Consider the following 24,573-nt stretch of genomic DNA (forward strand, 5'->3'; position numbering starts at 1 on the left):
CAGGGGCAAGGCTAGGCTCCACCTTACAGATTCACTGTGACTCAAGAAGCCATTCAGCCAACAGTTCCACATTGGTTCCCACCAGAGCCCATCAACTCTTTGTAGATTCTTCTTGCCATAACCTACACGAGGAGTAATTCACAGCAGCTAATTAACCTACCAGCATGTCCTCGGCATGTAGGAGGAAAACAAGGTTCCCAGTAAATCCTAAGGTCATAGGGAGAATGTGCAAACTGCACTCACAAAGCAAACAAAGTCAAGATTGAGCTGTGATGAAGGGCTGAAGCATTAATCGTTTTGCTTTCCGCAGATGCTGCCTAACCTGCTGAGTGTGCCAATCTTTTCAGTTTGCATTTCAGATTACCTGCATTTGCATTTGTTCTGACTGGCAGAGTTTAAGGTCAAAGACTCTGCTTCTCTCCTCAAACTCCTTGTCTGACTTATCAAGTGTTTCTGGAACCACTTTTTTTTTTATAGCTATGGAGTTATACAATGTAGGAACAGACTATTTGGACCATTATTCTCAGCCAAAAGGCAGGCACCCATCCATATTAATCCCAGCTTTCAGCACTTGGCCCTCGTCCTTCTCTGCCTGAACAATTCAAGCACTCATCTCAGATTCATATTTAGATTTATTTTTCACAGGTACATCGAAAGATACAGTGAAATGTCTTAACAACTAACACTCCTAAGTGTGTGCCAGGGGAAACCCATAAGTGTCACCGCACATTCCAGCGCCAATGTGGCGTGCCCACAATGCTCAGCAGGACAACACAGAACACAACAAGCAACAGAACAACAGTAGCAAACCAAGCTCCTTCACTCCCTCCCCACACGCACAGACAGTCCTCCGACTCCAGCACAGACCCTCGACCCTGGGTCTCCAGGCTCTGGCCATCCAGCTTCTACTTCCAGACTTCCAGTCAACCTTTGGGCTTCTGTCTTTGGTATCGGCTCCCGGACTATCCAGTAGCGGGGCCCTGAACTCCAGGTTTAAAAATCCAAATACTTTTTAACGGCTGTCTCTGACTCAGCTTCCACCACTCTCTCAGGCAGTGAATGCCAGGTATGGGCCACTCACTGGCTGAGAATGGCCCCACTCAGATTCCCTCTAAATCCATTACTCCTTTCCCCAAATCTAGGTCCTCTAGCTTCATCCACCTCTGATATGAGAAAAAGTTTCCTGCATTCTACCCCATCTAAACAGCACACAATTTTATCTATCTCAGTCTTGTCTCCTAACTTCCTCTGCTCCAGTTCCTGTTATTTTTGCTTCTGTTTTTTGGGAACAGCCTTTGGAAATGTTTATAGCCTATATCTGTCACTCACTGCAAAATAAAATTGAGAAGTACTGCTAAAAGTGACTTTGATTTAAATATGGGATCTGGACAGGGACGCTTCAGAACTATTAACATGTCCATCAATTGCTTTTGAGTCAACTTGTAAAGAAGAACTGTCAAATTCATAAATGTTTCTTATGCTTGAGAAACCTGTAAGTGACTCAACAAACAAATTTCAAAATATAGCTGTAATTCGAAAACCAAGATATAAGAATGTAATAGAAGCATATAGATTTTTATTCGGTTTATTGAAAAATCTTCCAAAAATTAGTTTTAGTAAATGCTACATTTCTAGTAATATTATAACATTATCAAAATCTCTAATGTCATAACTTGGATTGTCAACGATTCAAAATAAAATGACAATTAATTGTGCAACTTACAAAATAATTGTTAGTTAATTGAATTCTTAATTGGAATGCAGTATAATTAATGGACTACCAACGTGTGGATCATGCCTTGTCTCAGAGAAAGCGGAGCAGAGAATCAGGCATAGGGAGAGGAATGTGGGGTGAAGAGAAGTTGAAATAGAGGAGGAAATGCTGATAGTGAAATGGATATTGGAAGGATTAGAGACGGGAGTGGGCATGAAGAGATCATCAAGTAAAGAGTGGGTTTGGGAGAGTGTTGATAACACTCAACAAGTTTTTTCAAAAGTGTTGCTTCCCCAGAATTATGTTTTGTTTATAATAGACCACTTGAAGCTGAACTTGAATAAAATTTCAGACTACTTGTATCACATAGGAATTTGGAGAAACACAAAAAGAGCCTCTGTTGAATATAAGGTGTTTATTTGCATAATGGGTCCAATAATTCAACGAGGCTAAAGATGTTTTTTTGATGATTTTCATTTGTACGCAGTACCTGAGGCTTGCTAAGTGTCCAACAATAATCAGCCAGCTTTGATGGATTCCAGTTTCCCTGATACCATTTCTCCATGATGCAATGTTCTGGTGAAACCTTTCACCGTGCTCGTTACTGACAGTGCCAAGATTTGCAGGGAAGCAGTCTAAAAGGGACATGTTACACTTCATGGTTTCCTATGCTTGAAGCATGTTGTCAACCAGCTGCACATATCTTGGTGTCTGCAGTTGGCAAGAAATTTTTCAATGACCTCCTTTTTGAATGCCTTCCATGTGATTTTCTCTGATCGCTCGAGAAGTTCTTTGAATTGCCTGTTTGATTCGTGGACCAGCAAAACTGACTTCTTTAACCTTGCCATCAGTTATTCTGGGAAACATCTATCTCAAGTATCAAAACCTTTCACGGAAATTTTTGTGCCTGCTGACAGCAGATTCCATCCTTGCAGTCTTGAAATGAGCAATTGTACTTTAACCTGTAACAAACCCAACTCTCTGACCAGCTCACTTAACTCAGACTGAGTCATCAGATGAGGCTCATTTGACATAAAGAGTTCAAAATCTATGTATCAATATCAGAGATGTTTTCCATATCTGGTTTGTGCATCACGGCATCTTTGCCTGCCTCCTCCTAGACTCCATATACTGATTTTATGAAACCTGTCCAGGCGTGGAGCATCTACCTTGCCTAAGCATGCCCAGGGCTATCTGGACAAGATAGAACAGTTTTCAGCTTACTTTGTAGACAATATTTTAATTGAATTGCCTTATGAATTGAAATAACAAATATAGGCAACTTCAAAATAAATGGTGCAGATAGGGAAATTTCACGGTGATTTTCATGATCAGCAGCCCAAAATCTATAAGATACACCCAGAAATATTCAGGAGCCAAATCTTTATTGTACAGTGTAATGTATTGGGGGGGGGGGGTGCTGGAGTGGCAGAATGAAGGGACGGCGTTAGATAGCTTGAGAGGGAGTGAGGGGACACCCTTTAGAGAAGGAAGTGGAGGTTAAAGAGCGATGGAAAGGTAGGGGATGTTAGAATGAGAAGGATAGAAAAGGGAGCAAAGACAAAGAGGGAGTGGGTGAGGGATGGGCAGAGAGGAGTAAAGAGAAGAGTGAGGATGCAGAGAAGAGAGTAACTAAAACAAGAGTGAGAGGTCATTGATGGAGGTCGAACAGCAAATTAAAACTAGGCTCTATCCCTAGGAGAAGTGGACTGCAGCATCCCCCTCTGTATCTGTCCCCTCCATTCTCTTGCTCACACCTCTCTGCACCATGTACTCAGCTTGTTACTTTATCCTGAATACACTCTCCACTTTATGACCAGATTCTGTTCTAGCTCTATCTAAAAGTGTATGGATGACACCATCATATGGGTTGGATCGCAAATAATGATGAGATGGACTAGAGGAAGGAGATAATGGCATGGTGTCTAGACAACAATGTTTTCCTCAAAGTCAGTAAAACAAAAGAGCTGATCATTGACTTCAAGAAGTAGGGTGCTGCACACACCCCTGTATGTATCAATGGTGCTTGGGTAAAGAAGTCAAGAGCATCAGGTTCTTGCCATGTAAGTGCCACGGGCAAGAAAGCACAACCGTGCCTCTACTTTCTCAGACCCTTATTGACCTCATTGATCCTCACTAATGATAATTGACAGACCATAGAAGACATCCTATCCAGCCTGGTATACTAACTGCTCTGCCCAAGGCTGCAGGACATTGCAGAAGGCTGTGGAGACAGCTTGGTCCATCATAAAAACTAGCCTCCTCTGCCTCGAGAAAGCAGCAGACATAATCAAACACCCCATCAACTCTTCACCTACTCTTCCATCAGGCAGAAGATATCAAAGTCCAAGGAAACCTTCTAGCCCACTGTTAAATGACTTTTGATCTGCCAATGTACATTGTCGTAGAGCCTGCACCTTATTTAACTACCTGCACTGCAGTTTTTCAGTAACAGTAACTATAACACTATATCCTGCTTTCCGTTATTCCTATTCCCTTGTACTATCCTGATGCATTTATGTTTTGAAATGATCTGTATGAATGGCATATTCAGTCCTGTATCTCTGTACATGTGACCATAATAAACTAGTTAGCAATTATGTCCCGTTTTACTTTCTCTTGTCCCACTTCCCTTAACCTCCTCTCTCCCATCCAACACTATGATTCTTCCATATCCATTTCCTTCCTCCCTCACCTCTGACTCTTTCCACTCATCTTCCTTCCTCTCCTTCCCCTGTTCCCTACACACTTTCCCACCTTTCCTTTGCTGTCCCCACTGTATTCTCTCTCTCATGAAGCTATCTTACCAACTGAATAGCTCCAGCATTATCTGTTAGTATTCTAGAGTTCCATCATCTGCAGTTTTTGTTTTTCAAGAAATTGATTTAATTATTTTAAGACAGTAAACTTTAAAATAGCAGATAAAGAAGGATACAATTTATATCCTGTTAGAGAGGAAGCAAACTTTCTATTTATCATAATATTTTCCTTATTGATTTTCAATAATTTTATTAAGCAATTGCCAGCTTGATAGATCAGTCCACTAGGTAATTGTTGCTGGTACCGTGTCCTGTTTTTAAGACTTTTATTTTGGAATGTATTATAATTCGATAAAATATTCAGATTATTATATTTTACACTCTTCAAACGTGCAGGAATCATGGAACCAATTTTAAGACAGATCTGTCCATTTTTGTGACAGTTGGTTTACTAAAAGTTTAAATTTTACATAACGATAAACTGACTGAAAGAAGCCCGTTCTGAGGCTAATCATCATTGTTGCTTGTGGCATTCTGAGGTCTCTAGAGCCAAATTCAGTAAGGAAAAGGCAGAGAGAGAGAGAAATACAGGATCTTAGACAGATAACAAGTACAGAGCTGCAATTACACATAAAGGCTGTAAGGAAAATAGGACAGTGAGTGCAAAGCAATCAGATAGTTATGGGTTGCTGAATTTGGCTGCATGGTGACCACTATTGGAGCTTTTCTGTTGCAGAATTTCTTCCAATTTATAGAACAGGTTGCTTCAGCTGCTATATTTGGGAAGGGTAATTAGTTCACATAATGCCAGAATGATGCAGAGCTGGACAGCATAACATCAATCAGCATGTAACTCTGAGTTAACTCTATTGTTGCCAAACTGGAACTCGAGTCTCTAGCGATGTCTTAAGCATGCATCACTGTTCAATAACAGGAAGGATGTTCAAATTATAAACGTGAACACTCCCTTCTGGTCCTGATGAAGGGTCTTGGCCCGAAACGTTGACTGTTTATTTATTTCCATAGATGCTGCCTGACCTGCTGTGTTCCCCTAGCGTTTTGTGTGTGTTGGTTAAGATGTTCACATCAGTGCCATTAAACAAGTTGTCACTAGAACATCTTTGGCTTCAGCCCCAGTTGCAACCTCAGAGCAAGACAAGCACTGTTTTGCCAGTGGTTGTTATGATCACCCTGTGAAGTTTAAAAATGAGAATTGTTCTAATCTGAATATGGCTTTATCTGCAGTTTATCACAGTTTTCCACACACAATTACCTCTCTAACTCAAGAAAGACAAAAATATTTTATTTCTGTACTTTTTGTTAGAGAGCAGGAGCTGGGAACTTCAGCCTTTTCCTTGGACTGAATGCACTCGCTTTGCTTCGTGGCATCAAAAGTTAATTCTTCATAGTACCTCAAGTAGAAGTAATTAATCTTCCTCGGTGCCCATCTGGGGAGTGTCCACATGCAGCTTCCATGGGCCACAAGCCTTTTGTCATTAGTGTCCAGCACATGCCCATGACGGAATTGTGGGTGGAAATCTCCCACACAGATTTGAATGGAGCAGGTAGTCGATGCACTCACAGCCCGACCCTGCAAACCAGACCACTCTCAAAGTAACCCATAGAGAACTCACAGTGTTTGTCTAAAGATTGGTAGTCAGTGTCTATGTGGGTGGTAGAATCATCTACATGAATCCTGCCCTATTTGTACTTCTCCCCACATTCTTCACAGACTCCACCACTCACCTACATCCTAGCCAACAGCCTGCAAACCTCTGAGATGTGTGTGGAAACAGAAACACTTGGGCTAAAACCCACATGGTCCTGGGGAAACTTCACACAGACGGCACAGAAGGTCAGAATTCATCCTGGATCCCTGGTACTATGTGGCAGTGGCACCACTAGCTGAGGGGTATGACTGGCACCAGAGTGAAAACATGAAAATTAGGACTAGGACATTCAATCATCCATTCAATAAACCCGTGACTGGTCTTGTACCTCAGTACTGCCTTCCTGTATTATTCCCACATCTTTTGATTCTGTCAATAATTAAAAATATATTATTTTTGTTTTAAGTATACTGAGCAACCGAGCCCCCAAAGCCTTCGTGTGCAGAGAGTTCTAATGCTCACTATGCTGTGAGTGAAGAAATTATTTCTCATCTCAGTCCTGTATGGCTAGCTATTATTTCGGTCCTGTTTTCAGACGCTGCAGCTGGGGAGAGAACCACTCTGAGGCTGCCCTATCAAGGAGGCTGAAGGATTTTGTACATTTCGATGAGGTCACCTCCAACACTGTTAAAAATGGCACAGCAAACTTATAAATCCAAGGACGTGAAAGACTGAGTAAATATTAACAATCAATCTTGTCCAATCCCTAATGCCTACCTGCGACTTTTCTCCTATACATTATTCTCCTGTGGAAACAGCATGACTGGAGGATAAATTCTGTCTTTAATGGAGGAGACCAGAGGGCGACCTTCAGCAGCTCAGGTTTTGAGTGTTTGGCTTCTGACAGCCAGCTCCTGAGCAAGATCGACCGCACTCGCTAGAAGACTGATAGGCAATGATGAGGCTACTGGCAAAGAGGTGTTGAACAGAGATTGGTTGATGGTGACAAAGCAATTCCAGTCAAAATCAGAATCAGGTTGAATATCACCGGAGTATGTCGTGAAATTTGTCGTCTTTGCGGCAGCAGTATGATGCAATACATAGAAAAGAACCATGAATTACAGTAAGTAAATATATATATATATAAAATAGTTGTACTTCCTTCCTGATGGTAGCAATGAGAACAAGGCATGACTTGGGTGATGGACATTGCCTTTTCGAGGCATCGGTCCTTGAAGTTGTCCTGGATACAATGGAGGCTAGTGCCTATGATGGAGCTGACTAAGTTTATAACTCCCTGCAGCTTATTTTGATCCTGTGGAGTAGCACGCCCCCCGCCCCCGTACAGCTGGTGATGCAAACAGTTAGAACACTATACATCCACTGTACATCTATAGATGTGCTGGACGACCACTGAGCTGACCAGTGCAGCGTATGCACTAACTGATTCTGAACCTACCCTTCCTCCTCTTAACTAAGATCAACTTTGTGAATTAAAACAAGACAGGAACTGGCATTCCTTTATTCTATTTAGATCCTGTTGTATTTCTTCAATAGATATGATCTTATCAGTTTTACAAATTAGGATTCAAATCCCTGATTAAGCTGATTGTTCTTCTTTATCAACGCTCCTTAAGTAGTCCATTTATCTGTCACATGTACATCAGAATGTACGATGAAGTGCATTGTTTGCACCAAATCAAATCAGTGAGGATTATGCTGAGCAGCCCACAAGTGTGGCTATGCTTCCGGCACCGATGTAGCATGTCCGCAGCTTTATGTCTAACCCATGGATCTTTGGAACGCTGGAGGAAGCCGGAGCACCCAGAGGAAACCCACACGATCATGGTGAGGACACTCCTTACAGACAGCGGTGGGAATTGAAACCTGATCTCACAGCTCGCACTAACCACGATGCTATCATGCCACCCCACTTCTCCCCCAGATGTAGCTCACCTGCCTCCAGTTATAGGACCGGTATTTATAAATCTGGCTCTTTATCCTCTCTGTCCACTGGCATGATCATGTGGTCACTGCCTGGTCAGTTGACCACCAAGGCTATGCTGTTCTGATATATTAATTGTACCATGCATTCGTAGCTGTAATCTTGACTCACAGTCTTAGGCTGGTAGCTTCTGTGAAAGATTTAGACTTTGATAAGTCCATGAAGCCAGATTGACCTGTCTAAACTATCCTTCTGTCTGCAAGAGTTACTGCTTCTTGACATAATGCACAACAAACAGTGCCTAGTCATTTTGCACAGCTACACCTCAAGTGTTTTATGTCTCCTGTTGACCTTACATTATGCTGATCCTTTGCATCCACAGCCATTAAGCAGTTTTGAAGCTTTCACTCAAGTGCCTGTATATGGAATGGTTCCACATAGGCTGCTAAAGAAGCGGAGATGGTGAGGGTCAGGCACAACATGATGATTGGGGTGATAATATGCTAAATAATTTGTCTTCCAGCTTTTTACTGGAAGGGATAAGCTCCAAGCTCTTCAGAAAACCATGTGCAAAGATGCCCCCTGGTTCTGTGCCCCTGACTTTGTCCTCAAACTTTCTTGTGCACAACTCTTCCTGTGGACCGCAAGCAGCTAAGTCACCAGCTGGTATAAGTGGGCACTTCAATCAGAGTCCAAACATGGGAAGTCTGTGGCAGGACTACTGAGGGACCTCACCTTCCAGAATTTGGCACATGGGCTGTTGTAGAGTTGCAGAGTCATTTAGACACAGGAGTACATTCAACCTATTAATTCTATGGCAATTCCTTAAAGAGAATCCTACTTTTCACTCAAGGCCTGTAAATTATTTTCATTTAATGCCACTCTAATTCCTTTTGAAAGTCCGTGTGGATTCTATCCTCACAGGGAACAAATTCCAGTTCATCACCAGATTCTGCTGTGGGCCATTTGATTAACATTTGACTCCACCATACCTCCAGATTCTTCTGCTTTCTCTATCTAAATTCATCATAATCTTGTTCAATCTCTCCCAGACTTCTTTTCTCCAAGAGCAGCCTCCTGTATTCCAAAAGAAGCTTCCTTTGCTATCCTTTATCCTGGCGATAGCCCTTCAGTGCCCAATGACTCCTGTTGTGTAGCCTCTAAATTACAAGTAATGTTAATCTCTGACCAGCAGACTATCAAATCAATGAAGGGTGTCTCTTACCCTCACCCTCTGCTCAAGTTACAGTCCATGGTTCTGTGAAAGACTCAGGGCAGCACCTTGGTGCAAGGGGGCATTGGGCATAAGAGTTGGGGTGTTATGTTGCAGTTGTACAAGGCATTGATGAGGTTGCACTTGAAGCATTTATTCCATTTTGATCATCCTGCTATAGGAAAGTGGAATATAGGAATGGCATGTTAGGCCAGAAAAACTGCAAAGGAGATTTACAAGGATGGTGTCTGGAATCAAGAGACTAAGTTATGGAGAAACTTGAGCAGTTTGGGACTTCTTTAAATAGAGCGTATGAAATTGGACAGTGATCATATTAAGATGTATAAATGATGAGGGGCATGGAAAGACTGGGTGTGCACAATCTTTTCCCCTGGGTTGGGGAATCGGGAACTGAGTGGCATAGGTGTAAGGTGAGAGCAGAGAGACAATAGAAAGCTGAGGGGCAATTTTTTCACCCCAAGGTCGGTCAGCATATGGAATGAGCAGGATTGAAATCGATGAGGACGAGAGAGGAAGGCTGTGTGTGTTCCTGGGTTTGACCAGTCACCCTCTCGCTGCTGCCAGAGGAAAGTGCAAGCTTGCTTGCTTTGGTGACATGGCTCTTGGTTGTGGGACTCCAGTGGAATTTTGCAATTTGATGTTTGAAGTCCTCGGCACTGAATGTACTTTGTGGTTCTCGACTAGTTTTTGGAGAACCTTGGTTCCTGTTCCATGTCTTCCCGATGACTCATTTTTTTTGCCATTAGTGTGATCTGATCAAGGGGCTTTGGCGCGGAGCTGGCTCTATGGCTGAAGTATGCAGTCATTAACAGCAGTGCTAAACTGATTTACCTGGTAGCTGTTACTCCTAGACTATTACGGTGACTCTGCGGTTTGATGTTTAATATTCTGTGTGTTACTTGCTTGCTGTTTGCGTGGTTTGTTCTTTTTTTCACGTTAGGTGTTTGATTTTCTTCAGATGAGTTTTGTGGTGTTTCTTTGTTTTGTGCCTGCCTACATGAGAACAAATGTCAGGGTTGCATTCTGTATACATACTTTGATAATAAGTGTACTTTGAAACATTTACAACGTTTAAAAGATGGATAGGAAAAGTTAAGAGGAATATGAGCCAATCGCAGGCAAGTGGGACTAGCTTAGATGTGAATTTTGCTAGGTATGGACAACTTGGGTTGACGGGGCTGTTTCCATGTTGTATGATTCTATACTGAACTGCACCTGTTTCCTCCCTCATCTCAGAAACCTGTCAGCTAATTAGCCATTGTAAATTTCATCTGAAGTATAGGTCACTGATAGAATCTGGGGAGTGGAAATATGTTTGAATGCAGGGAGACGTTGTTCAGTGGCCACTTTATTAGGCACACCTATGCACCTGCTCCTGAATGCAAATATCTAATCAGCCAATCAGGTGGCAGCAACTCAATGAATAAAAGCATGCAGACATGGTCAAGAGATTCAGTTGTTGCTCAGACCAAACATCAGATTGGGGAAGACATGTGATCTTTGTGACTTTGAATTGAGAATGATTGCTGGTGCCAGATGGGGTGGTTTGAGTATCTCAGAAACAGCTGATACCCTGTGGCTTTCACACACAACGGTCTCTAGAGTTTACAGAGAATGGAGCAAAAACAGCAGTAGTTCTGTGGGTGAAAGTGTCTTGTTAATGAGAGAGGTCAGAGGAGAGTGGCCAGACTGGTTGAACGTAACAGGAAGGCATCACACATTACATCAGTGGTGCGCAGAAAAGCATCTCTGAACACACAACGCATTGAAACTTGAAGTGGATGGGCCACAGTGGTAGCAGCTTCAGAAGACCACAAACATGCACTCAGTGTCTACCTTACTGGGTACAGGAGGTAGCTGATAAAGAAGGCAATGGAGTGTACGTCACTGTGAAAATTCTGGGGAATGAGAGTTGAGGGGTGGAGACAGCCTCCTGTGTCAAACGGAAATATGGGATGGTGTGGTAAAGAAGGAGAAAGTTAGAGGAGCATTTTTACACCATTTGCAGATGCTATGTTTTGGCCCAATTCTAAGGTATTATCTGTAAGCAGCACAATTGACATGGACTGAATACTGACTTCATTGTAATTGGCAGGCAGCACAGGATTTGATTGTTGACAGCGTAAGGTCAAAAAAGGACTGTGTTTAATTGTGTACATCATAATAGGTGTGCGTCCTTTCACAGCATCCTATTTCAGTTTGATATCTCTTGTACAAGGTCAGGTGGGGATATCAGCTGCGAGATTAAAGTTAGAAAAGCCTGTTCTTTTATACCAGCTTCCACATCTTCAGGACATGCCAGCGAAGAGCACTTGAAGCTGCAATGTGGGAGATGCAGTAGTCAATTAACGCAAAATAATTATTCATTCATTTAGCATTTAAAACATTCATTTTTCAGGATTCAGGCATTAAGCCAGCAATTTTTACCCATCTCTAATAGCCTTTGAATTAAGTGGATTGCTAGACCACTTCAGAGGCCATTTCGGAGTCAGCCACATAGAAGGGCCTAGAGTCACCTACAACCCAGGATGGGAGATGATGACGGATTTCTTCCCCTCAGGACACCAGTTAATCCAATGGATCTTTAACGACAATCCATTAGTTTAGTGATCATCGTTATAAATGACAATTTTACTTTTTATTCCAGGTTATTACTAGAACTTAAATTACACAGTTACCTCCTGCTAACAGCAACATGATTATGGCTGGATAGTATGTTTTTAGCAATATTAATTGAGAGATAAATATTGGAATGTATGTCCAGAGGGGCTGGCTCAGTGAACTTCTTCAAGATTATTTATCTGCATCTGAAAGGAAGCAGAAAGTTGATTTAGCCTTTCATCTGAGAGATGTCGCATGCAATAGTGCTAACAGCATCCACCTGCATGTTTCTTCACTGCCTTCTGGAGAGAGACGTGAACACACAAGCTGGTGGCTCAGCGAGGGTGTGCTCTGCACTGACCAATAGCTGGAGCCCGGTACAGGCAGAATAAAAAAGGAAACGGACGCACAACTGGTAGAGATACTGCACCACAGAGCTATAGACCTCGATTCTGACCGGGCCTGACTTCTTGCCGGTGTGGGATTTGTGACTTCAGGGTTTTCAAAGTTCAAAGTAAATTTATTATCAAAGTACATAAATGTTAACCACGTGCAGCCGTGAAATTCATTTTTTCATTTTCTTGCGGGCATACTCAATGCATCTAACAGCCTTAATAGAATCAGTGAAAGACCTCACCCGAGAGGGTGGACGACCAGTGTGCAAAAGACAACAAACTGTGAAATACAAAAGTTAAAAAAAATTCTAAACGAATAAGCACTAGATATCAAGAAGATGAGATGAAGAGCCTTGGAAAATGAGTCTACAGGTTGCTGCAGTTCCTCCTGTGTCTCAAAGCTGCGCGGGTTGGTGGGTTAGTTGGCCACTATACATTGACCCTAGTGTGAGTGGTAGAACCTGGGCAAAGGGGGGAGGTGATGGGGATATGGGAAGGAAAGATCAGTGGTAAAATTAGTGGGGGAGTGAGAGTACTCTATGAGTTCCTTGACTTCTGCACTTGAAGGCCACCGATGCGCAGGTGTAATGAAAGACATCCATGATCAAACGTTGGGCGAGGGCTGGTGGACTCCCTCCCCCTCCCCCACCCCCACACCCCCAAGGTCAGCGAGTCATTGGCTGGTTCCAGAATCAGAGATCTATGTGGGCAGGAAGCATGAAGGTCTATGACCCCTCCCCCCCAAGGGATGCAATTCGTGATTCTGGAGTTTGAGGCCTCGTGCTTGGGGAAAGTTTGGAGTTCGGAGCATGAAAATTTGGGATCCTCGTTGGTCACCATCAGTATGTCCTGGGGTCTACAACAACGTTTGAAGCCTGAATTAGAAATTTAGAAGTTGAGGCTCAATGGTTGTTGCCCTGATTCTGTGAGTGAGCTGAGGAAGTCAAAGCCCGACATTAGTGAATCTGCGAGTCTACCGAAGGCTGGAGACGGCCTGTCCGGAGATGTGCATGTGCTTGGGTGGGACGGAGGAATGGTGCAGTGCTGCTGTGTTTTGGCTGATTGTTGTGTTCTGTGCTGTTCTGCTGAGCATCGTGGACATGCTACGTTGGCAGCATTTAAATATACCCCTAGCACATTCTTAGTTTGTATTGGCTGTTAATGCTAATGGCATATAGGTTTCAATATACATGTGATAAATAAAATTAATCTGAATGAAATGGTACAAATTCAATTGGCTAAAGTTGCCAGTTCTTAAGAGGACGTGGAAAATATATAAATATGGCTGTTTCTATTGGCTTGGGCATAAGTTGCACTGAAGTTTACAAGCCAGACAATTGAGGAAGTAATGGCCTAGGAGAGGCAGCAGGTGATGGACGTCGGCCATTTATAATTAATTTCAGTAAAGGGACCCATTGCATACTAGTTTTCGCATTGTAGGAAGGATGTGATTGCAGTGGAGAGAGCATAGATGAGTTACCAGCATGATTTCTGAATGGGACATTTCAGACGTGAGGAGAGACTGGATGGGCTGAATTTGCTTCCCTTGAAGCAAAGGAAGCTGAGGGTGGTATCTGACAGCCATACAAAATTATGAGAGCCTCAGAGTAAATCATAAGAATCTTTTCTCCATGGCAGAGGTGCCTAAGACCAGAGGGTAAAGATTTAAAATGGGGAGTAAGAAGTTTGCGCAGGATCTGAGGAAGAAATTTTGTACCCAGAGGTTCAATGGTTCAATTTATTATCAGAGAATGTATACAGTGTACAACCTGAAATTCTTACTCTTCATGGACAGCCACAAAGCAAAAAAAACCTCAAAGAATGTATAACAGAAACTTCAGAACCCAAAAGCCTCCCCTCCCCCTCCCATGCAGAAGCAGCAGCAACAGCATTGACCCTCCCCCTCCCCACAAGCACCAGCAGATGCACCAACACCCCCCTCACCATGCAAGCAATAGCAAGGTCCCCCAAGACCCTGTGTAGAGTCCATCAAAAACTACAGCCCATCCCAACACATCAGTATCTCAGCCAGGCTCTCTCTCACTACTGAGGGAGAGAGATATTGCTCTTGCAACAATGAGAGAGAGAGAGGATCGCTCGAGTACAAGCCTTCTTCCAACAGCAGCACACGCCTCCATTCGTCTCAATGCTTCAGTCTCACGCGACGCTTCAGTCAGCAACATCAATGAGGAACTGGGTTGTCCACAGGGCCTCAGCCTGAAGGCACACGTCCTCTAGGCCACACCTGCAGATATCGAACTGCCAGGCCGCACGGTGAGGCCGAGAACTCACCGCTCCTGGAGGACCATAGTTTGAGCTGTATCTGTAGATCATGGACTCTGACAGGACCCCGGCCACCTTGGGAAAAGAGAGTCATGAGAAAAGAAGAAGAAGATGTTTTGCAGACAAACTGCAAGAAGCCACGGACGCCAGCCTTCCTAGCTCCTCCCACAACCAAAACCTGGTCAAAAATCTGGATTGCACAGTGAGAAGGTAGTGAAGGTGGATACTCTTACACTATTTAAGAAGCATCTGGATAAGCGCTTGAATTACCAAGGGATAGGACGTTACTGACCAAGAGCTGGTAAATGGGATCAGTACTGACCGCCACCTGTTGATTTGCATTACCATAGCAAGCCAAAGGACTTGTTTCTATCCTGATGGCTCTATTACTCTAGTCCAGTGATTCCCATCGAGAGGTGGTTACGTGTCCTAAGGAGGCACTAGGGGAAATAGAAGTCATTGGGGGTGAAACTCCTCAATACCCGAAGCCTGGACTGACACCTTGCTCTACTGTCCTGTTTATTATTTATTGTAATGCCTGCACTGTTTTTGTGCACTTTATGCAGTCCAGTGTAGGTCTGTAGTCTGGTGTAGCTTTCTCTGTGTTGTTGGTTTTTTTCTTTACGTAGTTCAGTCTAGTTTTTTGAACTGTGTCATGTAACACCATGGTCCTGAAAAACGTTGTCTCATTTTTACTATGCACTGTACCAGCCAGCAGTTATGGTCAAAATGACAATAAAAGTTGACTTGACTTGAAAAGCAGCCCCCTAACTTGACTCACAAGATCTGACTGACTATGTCAACTCACTGCTGTCGTCAACATCTGATAAGCATTCCCAGTTGGTGTTATTTTTTATTTTAATCTGGGAATCTGAAGGCGGTAAAGCCTTGAATTCTAACCCTACTAAGAAACAGAAACTACAGAAAGTGCATCGATAGAATGTTATATACCTGGAGTGTGATTTTATTCTCAGAATAAGAAGGGGGCCCTACATGACATACGAGGTGATATTTCTTCTCTTAGAGGGTAGTGAATCTTTGGAATTTTAGGGCTATGGAGGACAGAATAATGAACTAATTTGGTTTCCATTCTCAGGAGTTTAGAAGTATAAAGTTGGGGTGTCACAGTGGCATAGCTGGTAGAGCTACTGCCTCACAGGACCAGAGACATAGATACAATTGTGACCTCAGGTGCTGTATGCGTGGAGTTGGCTCATTCTCCATGTTGGTTTCCTTGGAGTGTCCACTTTCCTCTCTCCTCTGAAAGCAGTTTTACTCGATGGGTTAATTGGCCTCTGCAAGTTTCTCTTCATTGTAGGTGAGTGTTAGAATCTGAGAAGAGTTTATGAGAACGTGGGAGAATAACGTCATTGTGTAATGTACAAGGTTGGCTGATGGATGGCAGAGATTCAGTGGCCAGAGTGGAGTCTTGCATGGTTTACATCTTTATGCCGCTTATATCACATTGAAACTAACTTACTGGCCAATACACCACTGGTGTTTAAGGCAGCAATGAAGGTCCTTTACCTCTGTCTCTCCTTGTCTAATTTTGTCCTTGGTTTTGGCAGTGTTCAGGACTTTCTTCATTGCACCAACAGCTTCCTCTCGGTTTTCACTACTGTCAACCATGCAAGTCACCGGGTGGAAATTCAGGAATACCATCACATACAGATGTAGAAGGATTCTTTGTTGCTGTTTCCAAACCTGGAGGATTGGTGGACCACTCTTAGCCTGGCCTCTACCCTTTTACAAGTTTGGCATGGGAGATCCTAGCATCAGTCAAAGCATAAAGCCCAGACTCCAGCCAATGTAGCTCTCTGGGTCGTCCAGGCATGCAAGCTTCCAAACCACGACAAGGTTGTGGTCCTCTTGGAGGGTCACATTGAAAATTATGTTGTTATTAGATACATTCCCATCATAGACTTTGGAGGAGGGGGCAAGCATTTAATGCCAGTTAATAATTTCCCTTCAGCCACCATTCTAAACAGCTACAGTCCATGAAATGAAGTTATTTCTTGTGTTTTGATACTATTTGGAACGAATCAAGATGAGAGAATGGTGATAAATTTCCAAATCAAGGTAGTAAATTAACTGGCAGGATCTTACAGCATGCACCTGCTCATTTTGTTTTTCTAAACGGTAGAGGTCATGAGTGTAGGAGGTGTTGTCAAAGCTTTAGTCTGATCTGTTACAACTGTGCATTTTTGTAGAAGGCATGCATTGCCTTTAGGGTGCCTCAGTGGTGGAGTGGCTGAATGTTCAGTGTAATCATTAGCCAAGCAACTTGCTTATTCTTGGAACATGTTTATCTGTTTGTGGTTTGTGCCTTATGGATTCAAGAATAAAATTTTGATCTTTGAGATATGGGACTGCTTAGCTGTGTATTGCATGGCACTTTAATTATTAAGTACATACATAATCTAATATTCCACCTTCACCAGGTTAACAGCTTATTTTTAGATACACCTCTTCAGTATTACCTCCCACACTGCCCACAAAACCACCATTTGGTTCCCCAGCAGGATGATAATAGCAGGATAGGGATGTGCTAAATCTCGAGGTTGCAGGTTGTGATAAATACAGTGGTGCTATAGATGATCCATAGCATTTTGTGGTTACCCAAGACCAAGATGCTAAATCTGTTCTAAATCAATCCCAATTAGTAGGAGTGACACAATATGATACAGAATGTTTACAGCCACGAAGATAAGACCTTCTCTCCTTAAGTACCATGGGCTGTTCTCTCCCAGTGGAGCCATCTTCATCAGGTAGTTTGAGGAATGTGAAGCCTAATTCAGCTAAAAGTAAGCACATTGCTTCATTGTCCACTCTGAACATTGTTACCCTGCCACTGGATCTCTCATTTCTTGCCCAAAACCCGATCTGTCAGTTTTTCTCTTCAGGTTTCGGGTAGCACAGTCATGAGCCAGCTTTTGCCATGGACTTTATTCTGTGCCTTTGCTGCGCTTCTAAATGGTGCCAAGAATTGGGTGGGAGGGGGGAGAGGTATTGATTCAACAGCTGAGAGGCCATATTTTGGAGTTTCTTTGTTTTTGTTTTCCCTGATGCCACAATGTGTCATTGGGCCTGTCTCCCCCAACAGCCTACAGCTGTATTGGCTCACTTCAAGGATATGACACGGTGTACCAAGGGATCATGAAATTTCTAATAATTACAAATAATTTAACTTGAAGTCCAGTGTCTATTAAAGTTCTATTTTTGCAGTTCACTTAAACTGTCTTCCACTGAAATGCCTTGTTAATTTCTTAGGTACATAGGAAACCATTAAGGACAAATTTCACATCAGTCCATTACTTAGTTACTTTTTGGGAAACTTTCTAAGTTTAGGCAGGATCTCCAATCTTCTCTGTTGGGAACACTACAGGACTAGATGAACATGACCTGGTAAATGGCTGAAAGATTTATATGCCTTGTTGAAGTGGGCAGAAAGGGCAAAAGACACACAAAATTCCTGAAGAGCTTAGCAGGTCAGGCAGCATCTATGGAAATGAATGAACAGTCATTGTTTTGGGCCGAGATCCTTCATCAGGACTGGAAAGGAAGGGGGAAGATGCCAAAATAAGGTGGAGAGAGGGGAAGGAGTACAAGCGAGAAGGTGATAGGGAAAGGGAGGATGAAGAGGCTGAGTGATAATAGGTGGAAAAGGTAAAGGGCTGGAGAAGAAGGAATTTGATAGGAAAAGCGATGGATCATGGGAGAAAGGGAAGGTAGGCAGTGTTAATTTTTTGTAACTCCAAAGCATAAAACTAATTAAGAACAAAAATACAGAACCAGGAATAACATATCTAGTTTTGTTTATACTTTAAGCGAGGTGTGCACTTATAACATGGTAGTGTTATGACATAATATATGTAAATTACATATTTTTACATAAAGCCCATAATGAATTATTTAAATGAACAAGCCTGCTTAATCAAGCAATATATTTACAACATTACTCAAATATCACTGAAATATTAAATACACAAAAAGGCACCAAAGGGAAGTGATAGGCCAGTGAGGAGAAGAGGTAAGGGCAGGAGACAGGGTGGGGAAATGAAGAAGAGAGAAGGACAAGGGGGAAATGAACAGAATCTGGAGAAATTGATATTCATGCCATCAGGTGGGAGGCTACTTAGATAGAATATAAGGTGTGCTCTTCCAACCTGAGAGAGTCCTCATCTGGGTAGAAGAGGAGGCCACAGACAGACATGTTAGGATGGGAATGAAGATTTGAATTGAAATGGTTGGCCACTGGGAAATCCTCCTTTTTTCAAATGAAGCATAGGTGCTCCACAAAGTGATCCCCAAATCTACATCTGGTTTCACCAATGTGGAGCAGACCACATCAGTGGTGTGCTGTACATAGGTGTGTTTGGTGGTGGAGTTCCATGGAAGATGGCAGAGAGTGATGTGTTGGATGCAGAGGCTTATGGGGTGGTAGGTGAGGACAAGAGGAACTCCATCTTTGTTGAAATGTTGGGAAGATGGGGTAAGGGTGGATGTCTGAGGAATAGAGGAATGTGGGTGAGGGTACTATCAGTGGTGGAGTAAGTGAAACCCTATTCTTTGATGAAGGAGGTAATCTCTGATGTCCTGGAAAGGAAAAGCTCATTCTGGGAACAGGTGCGTTGGAAACAACAGAACCAAGAAAAGGCAATGTCATTATATCAGGAGACAAGTTGCGGGGGAACTATAGCCAAGATAGCTATGGGAATCAGTAGGTTTAGAAAAGATATCAGTAGACAGATTATTCCTAGAGATGGAGGCGGAGAGATCAAGAAAGGGGAGAGAGGTGTCAGAAATTGATGAAAGTGAATTTAAAGGCAGGGTGGAAGTTGGAGGCAAAGTTGATGAAATTGCTGAGTGCCATATGGGTGCATAAAGCAGCATCAACGTAGTGCAGAAAGAGTTGGGGAGCATTACCGTGGAAGGCTCGGAACATGGACTCTTCCAGGTAGCCAGTGAAAAGGCAGGTCCATGTGAGTGCCTATGGCTACACATTGAGTTTGGAGAAAGTGGGAGGAAGCAAAAGAGAAATTGTTGAGGGTGAGGACCAGTTCGCCAGATGGAGGAGGGTGGTATTAGATCTGGTTGGGTCTGTTGTTGAGGAAGACGTGGAGAACTTTAAGAACTTCCCGCTGAGAGATAGAAGTGTATAGTAACTGGACAATCCATGGTGAAAATGGGGTCATCAGAGCCAGAGAATTGAAAGTTGTTGAGGAGGTTGAGACCTGTGAAGTGTCCCAGTGCAGGTAAGTGGGAAGGGACTGAACCAAGGAGGATAAAATGGTGTCGAGGAATGCTGAAATGAGTTCAGTGGGGCAGGAGCAGATAGAAACAATGGGCCTACCCAAACAATCAGGTTTGTGGATCTTCGGTAGGAGATAGAAACGAGATATGCAGGGTAAAGAGAACTATAAGGTTAGGGGCAGTGGATGAGAAACCTCCAGAGTTGATGTGGTTGGTGATGTTGCAAGAGACATTCGCCTGACAGTCCTGAGTGGGGTCCTTTTCAAAGGATAAGTAAGAGGAGGTGTCTTGTGAGATGTCACCTCATCTCAGCAAGGTAGATGTCAGTCTTCTAGACTACAACAGCACCACTTTGGTCTAAACATGAGAAATTCTGTAGATGATGGAAATCCAGAGCAACACATACAAAATACTGGAGGAACTCAGCAGGTCAGGCAGCATCTATGGAGATGAATGAACAGTCAAAATTTCAAACTGAGACCCTTCAGGACTGGAAAGGAAGGGGGAAGATGCCAGAATAAAAAGGTGGGGGGAGGGGAAGGAAGCTAGTTAGAAGGTGATAGGTGAAGTCAGGTGGATAGGAAAGGCAAAGGGCTGGAGAGGATGCAATCAGATAGGAGAGGAGAGTGTACTATAGGGGAAAGGGAAGGAGGGGACCTAGGGGGATGTGATAGGTAGGTGAGAGGAATTAAAAAGCCAGAGTGCAGAATAGAACAAGAAGGTTGGGGGGAGGGAATTTTTTTTTAACCATAAGGAGAAATCAATATTCATCCCATCAGGTAGGAGGCATGAATACCCCATTTCGTCTGCAGGTTGGTAGGTGAGGTTGGGATTGGTGTAGAGAAAGTGAAGGGAAGTGTGATCAAAGGGGGTAAGGTTTGAAGAGAAATACTGAAATCAAGCTGGTTGCTATCTTGTCAACAATTAGAGATAAATAGGTTGAAAACCAAAATGGGGTGTCCAAGAAGAGAAGGAGGGTTGGAGATGGGAGAAGGGATCATTCGTGCAGATTCGAGGATCCTTGTCAATGAAATAGGCTTGGAAATGGAAATGACAGAAGAAGAGCTCACCACTGTGGCAGGCACGAAACAGTATGGTGTGGGCAAAGTGCAACAAAAATAAACTCTTAAAGAGGATTTAACGATCCTCCTCTGAGAGGAGAAGGTCGGAGGGAATGGTGAAGACGTGGCAGGAACTAGAGCTGAGATCAGAGTGGGGATGAGATTTGCTGGTGTCAAAGGAGAGGGGAGTGTTGGGGGTGTTCGGGGAATGAAGTGTAGGAGGAAGATGGAGGTTCCTTGGATCCAAGACGTGACGGGGGAGCCTGAGAGACCCCTGGATAGGGAGTAGAGCTGGGGGAAAGTGCAAAGGCAGTGAGAAAGGTCTCAGCCTGGAAACGGAGGCGACCAAGAGCAGGGCTGGGGCTTGAGCCGGAGCTGGAGGCCACGTAAGTCGCGGTCTGAAGTCTAAATTTGTGATAGAAGACGTTAGCTATTTGTGATGAGACAGAGAGTTGTGTACCTCTAACCCTCTGTCCCCAAGGGCTCATCCATTGATGAGTTTAGTCAAGATTGAAATTGCTCTTTTATAGTAAATGTGGATATCAAACGATGAAGAGAAAAGGGGAGGAAGATGACGCTGATGAAAAAAGTCAACCTCAATTATGAAATAGATGCTATTGACTATTCCTGATCTTTTTGTGGTCATTGATAATAATGGTTTGTTTATTTTAAAGGACAATTTTATTGTTAGAATAAGGAAATTTGTTTTTAGAGGAAGTCATGAGAAATCTTGATTTTTCCCCATAATTAGTGAACCAAAAGTAAAATGATGTGAAAATAGGTGATATCTGGGAATGTGACTTTGCTTGCTTGTTCTTACTAAGGAGCAAAAGTGAGATTTGTATTTTTAACCAGATGAATACACTAATGTTGTCTTCTTGTTTACATGTGAAAAATGTAACAGATTAACAAAAGCAATGAGCAGAAAACAGTTCAGGTGAAAGAAAAACATGCCAGTATTCAATTTCAGTGGACATCTGGATGCTATGCTAAATTAAGATACAGAATTATGTGCAATTGCCATGAATTTCTGGATTTTATTCAAACTCTTGCTTAGAGTGAAGGCAATTTTATTATATTGCAATATTTATGAAGTAACTTATTAATTACTGTTTCTAACTAATCAGGTTCCCCATCGGAAGCTGATTACTATGGAACTAACATACCCCTAATAAGGAAATATTGGACATGCAGCTATAGTCTGTGTGCAATAACAGGTCAGTTTCCATGGACACATCAGGAGGTTAGATTTATAATCTAGTATTGATCACTGCCCATATTGGCAAGTGATGTTCTGGCCCATTTATTTAGCTCCTTCTGTTTGTGTGTGACTCACCGCCATTTCATTGTAGCCAATCAAATGAGAAAAAGCAGCCTCAAAGATACCGAGCTGCAATGTAATCAGATAAGGATAGCTTTCTTTTGGAAAATCAATTACTCAAAATGTGCACATCAGATTACGTTTTCTTGTAGTGTCTTCAATTTGCTTGCAAGACTCTGATATAAATTGGGAGCTGCGCTCAGAGCAAGCGATTTCTAGAATTGCACAGGGAGCTATAATGAATAACCAACAGTAATAAGAGTGAAATAGGCTGGGCATGCTCAGCAGGCAGGTAGCATCTGTGGAGAGGCAAGGAGAATGAATGGGAGTAGGGATGTTCCAGAATGAAGACAGAAGGGCCTGATGAGTTGCCAAGACGCCGCAGCCTCTCAGCAGCGTGTTGTGGAGTGTGCTTTATTCAGCAGCTCCATCGATGGATCTTTGATCTCTCAGTCAAAGATGCAAAGCGGGCCAGCAATAACAAGTGTGGTTCTGGCAATTAAAGGCACATTCCAACAGTATCTACAGGGGGAAGAGAGAAGGTGAATGGTGCCTTATGAGATGTCAAGGCATGTAGGAAGATAATCTTTCCTGTTCCTGGGAGCTCCTAAAGTAGCACTAGGAAGATACCTCTGGGGGTGACCTGAGAATTTAGTAGCAGGAGTATTGATGCCTGCTTCTGACTTTTGAGCAGCACACTGCTGTGTGATCACATTAGGTGACCAGAGTGCCACTCAACTAATGTGATCACAGAGCAGAGTGTCACATTCTCCCTTAAATTTATCCGGAAGGCTCAATGCCATTAATAAGTATAAACCATCATGTCATACACCTGTTTCACAGCTAAATCCGTCCCTCTTTGTCGCTGCCTTCTTCACACCACCATCTGTCCTACCACCACTGACAAGCTGCATCGTGTCACATCACATCATACAAAGTCATCGTGAACAAATAATCTCAGCTCAGCTACCAAGTAACTATATGCCATTGATCTCACTCAGAGACCTTTTCCTTCCCTTTCCACAGGAGAAGAGAGCACGGAGAAAGAAGTGAACAATAAAGGTAAAAAAATGAGGAGACAATTCAATTAACATCTGCCCAGATGTTCTGGATGTAGGTAGGATAAATAAATTGTGATGATGGGGTGGGTTGAAATGTTGCCACAACTCTATCTCAGCTTGGAGCATGGCAACAAGTGAAAGATGTTAGTGTACATAGTGAAAACTTCTATCATTTTTACTTAAATGCCATTGATCCAAGTCTGCAAAAACATTCATACCAATTCAGTCGTAATTAAATACTTAGGTATCATTTTAACCTACATAGCATTCAGCAATTTGTTATATCTTTCTTACCTATGCAGCTCAAATCCACACTTTTATTATAATTTTCACCTGCAGAGCACTAATCTGTGACTTCAGTATTACTCCCATAAAATCAGTATGGATGTATGCATTTAATATCATTCTTACCTGTACAGTGTAAATCCACACCATTCTTCCCATCCTAAAATGGAAAATGATAATCCATGCTTTTAATTTCCTTTGGACCTCCTTCCACACCACATGTAGAAAACTGAATTTTTTTTAGTGGCATTTTCAGCAGTCCAGTGGTTTGCTATAAAGCATTTAGAGTAGACTAATGTGTTTGGTTGTGCTGTATGTTTCTTTTTGCATGGATCATACATTGGTAGGTATCCATTGTCCTCTGATAGCAGGCTCCTTGGAAGATTGAATAGACACAAGAGGTTAATGCATTGCACAATGAAGGAATCAGAGCAGTTGTATTGGTATTTTGAACAAACAAAATAATAAGTCTCCATCTGATGGCATGCAGTTTGGTCCTCTGAGCTTGCACTGATACCATCATAGCCATAGCAGATCTATCTTAATGTGGAAGAAGGTCAGCAAAAAGGGTTAATGAACTAAATAGCTAACCTGCATTTTTCTATTTAAACATTGCAACCAAATGAACTTTTGTAACCCGATTTTCTAAGCTAAGACCTACAGACAGCAGACAGTCTTTCATAATCAAGATGTTGCACTGAGTGCAGATGGCCGAAAAGAGGAACATGCACATTATGATGATTAAAAAAAACACCTTGTGCTAAGTTGTACTTATTTGCTCCTGGTTACGTATATCTGTTTGTGTAACACTAGCACTTGCATGCCAGTAGTCACATTTAGAAATATAAATCTATGCCAAAATTGTTCTGTAAACCAGAGCCTGGCACATTTCTGCAAGCCCTCCATGATATCATGTTGAATAAGGGTATCGTTGCTTGAAGTCTGGTCCTTAAAGTCATTTTTCTTCCATATTTAATGCAATTTTTGTGTCCTTTCCAAATATTTTTTTCTTTCTGTTAATATCCAGAAACTTACTAATCTTTGTTTTGAA

General features: G+C 42.6%; 1 long non-coding RNA gene across 1 annotated transcript in view; it reads left to right on the forward strand.

Annotated features, from left to right (window-relative positions):
* LOC140735111 (uncharacterized) overlaps positions 1–23,728 on the forward strand; it is a 36,086-nt gene extending 12,358 nt beyond the window's left edge. Inside the window, exon 3 of the long non-coding RNA XR_012100692.1 lies at positions 23,203–23,728. This is a non-coding gene — a long non-coding RNA (uncharacterized lncRNA). The remainder of the gene's footprint in view (positions 1–23,202) is intronic.
* The last annotated feature ends 845 nt before the right edge of the window (positions 23,729–24,573 follow it).

Source organism: Hemitrygon akajei, chromosome 11 (assembly GCF_048418815.1).
Source record: "Hemitrygon akajei chromosome 11, sHemAka1.3, whole genome shotgun sequence".
Taxonomy (NCBI): domain Eukaryota; kingdom Metazoa; phylum Chordata; class Chondrichthyes; order Myliobatiformes; family Dasyatidae; genus Hemitrygon; species Hemitrygon akajei.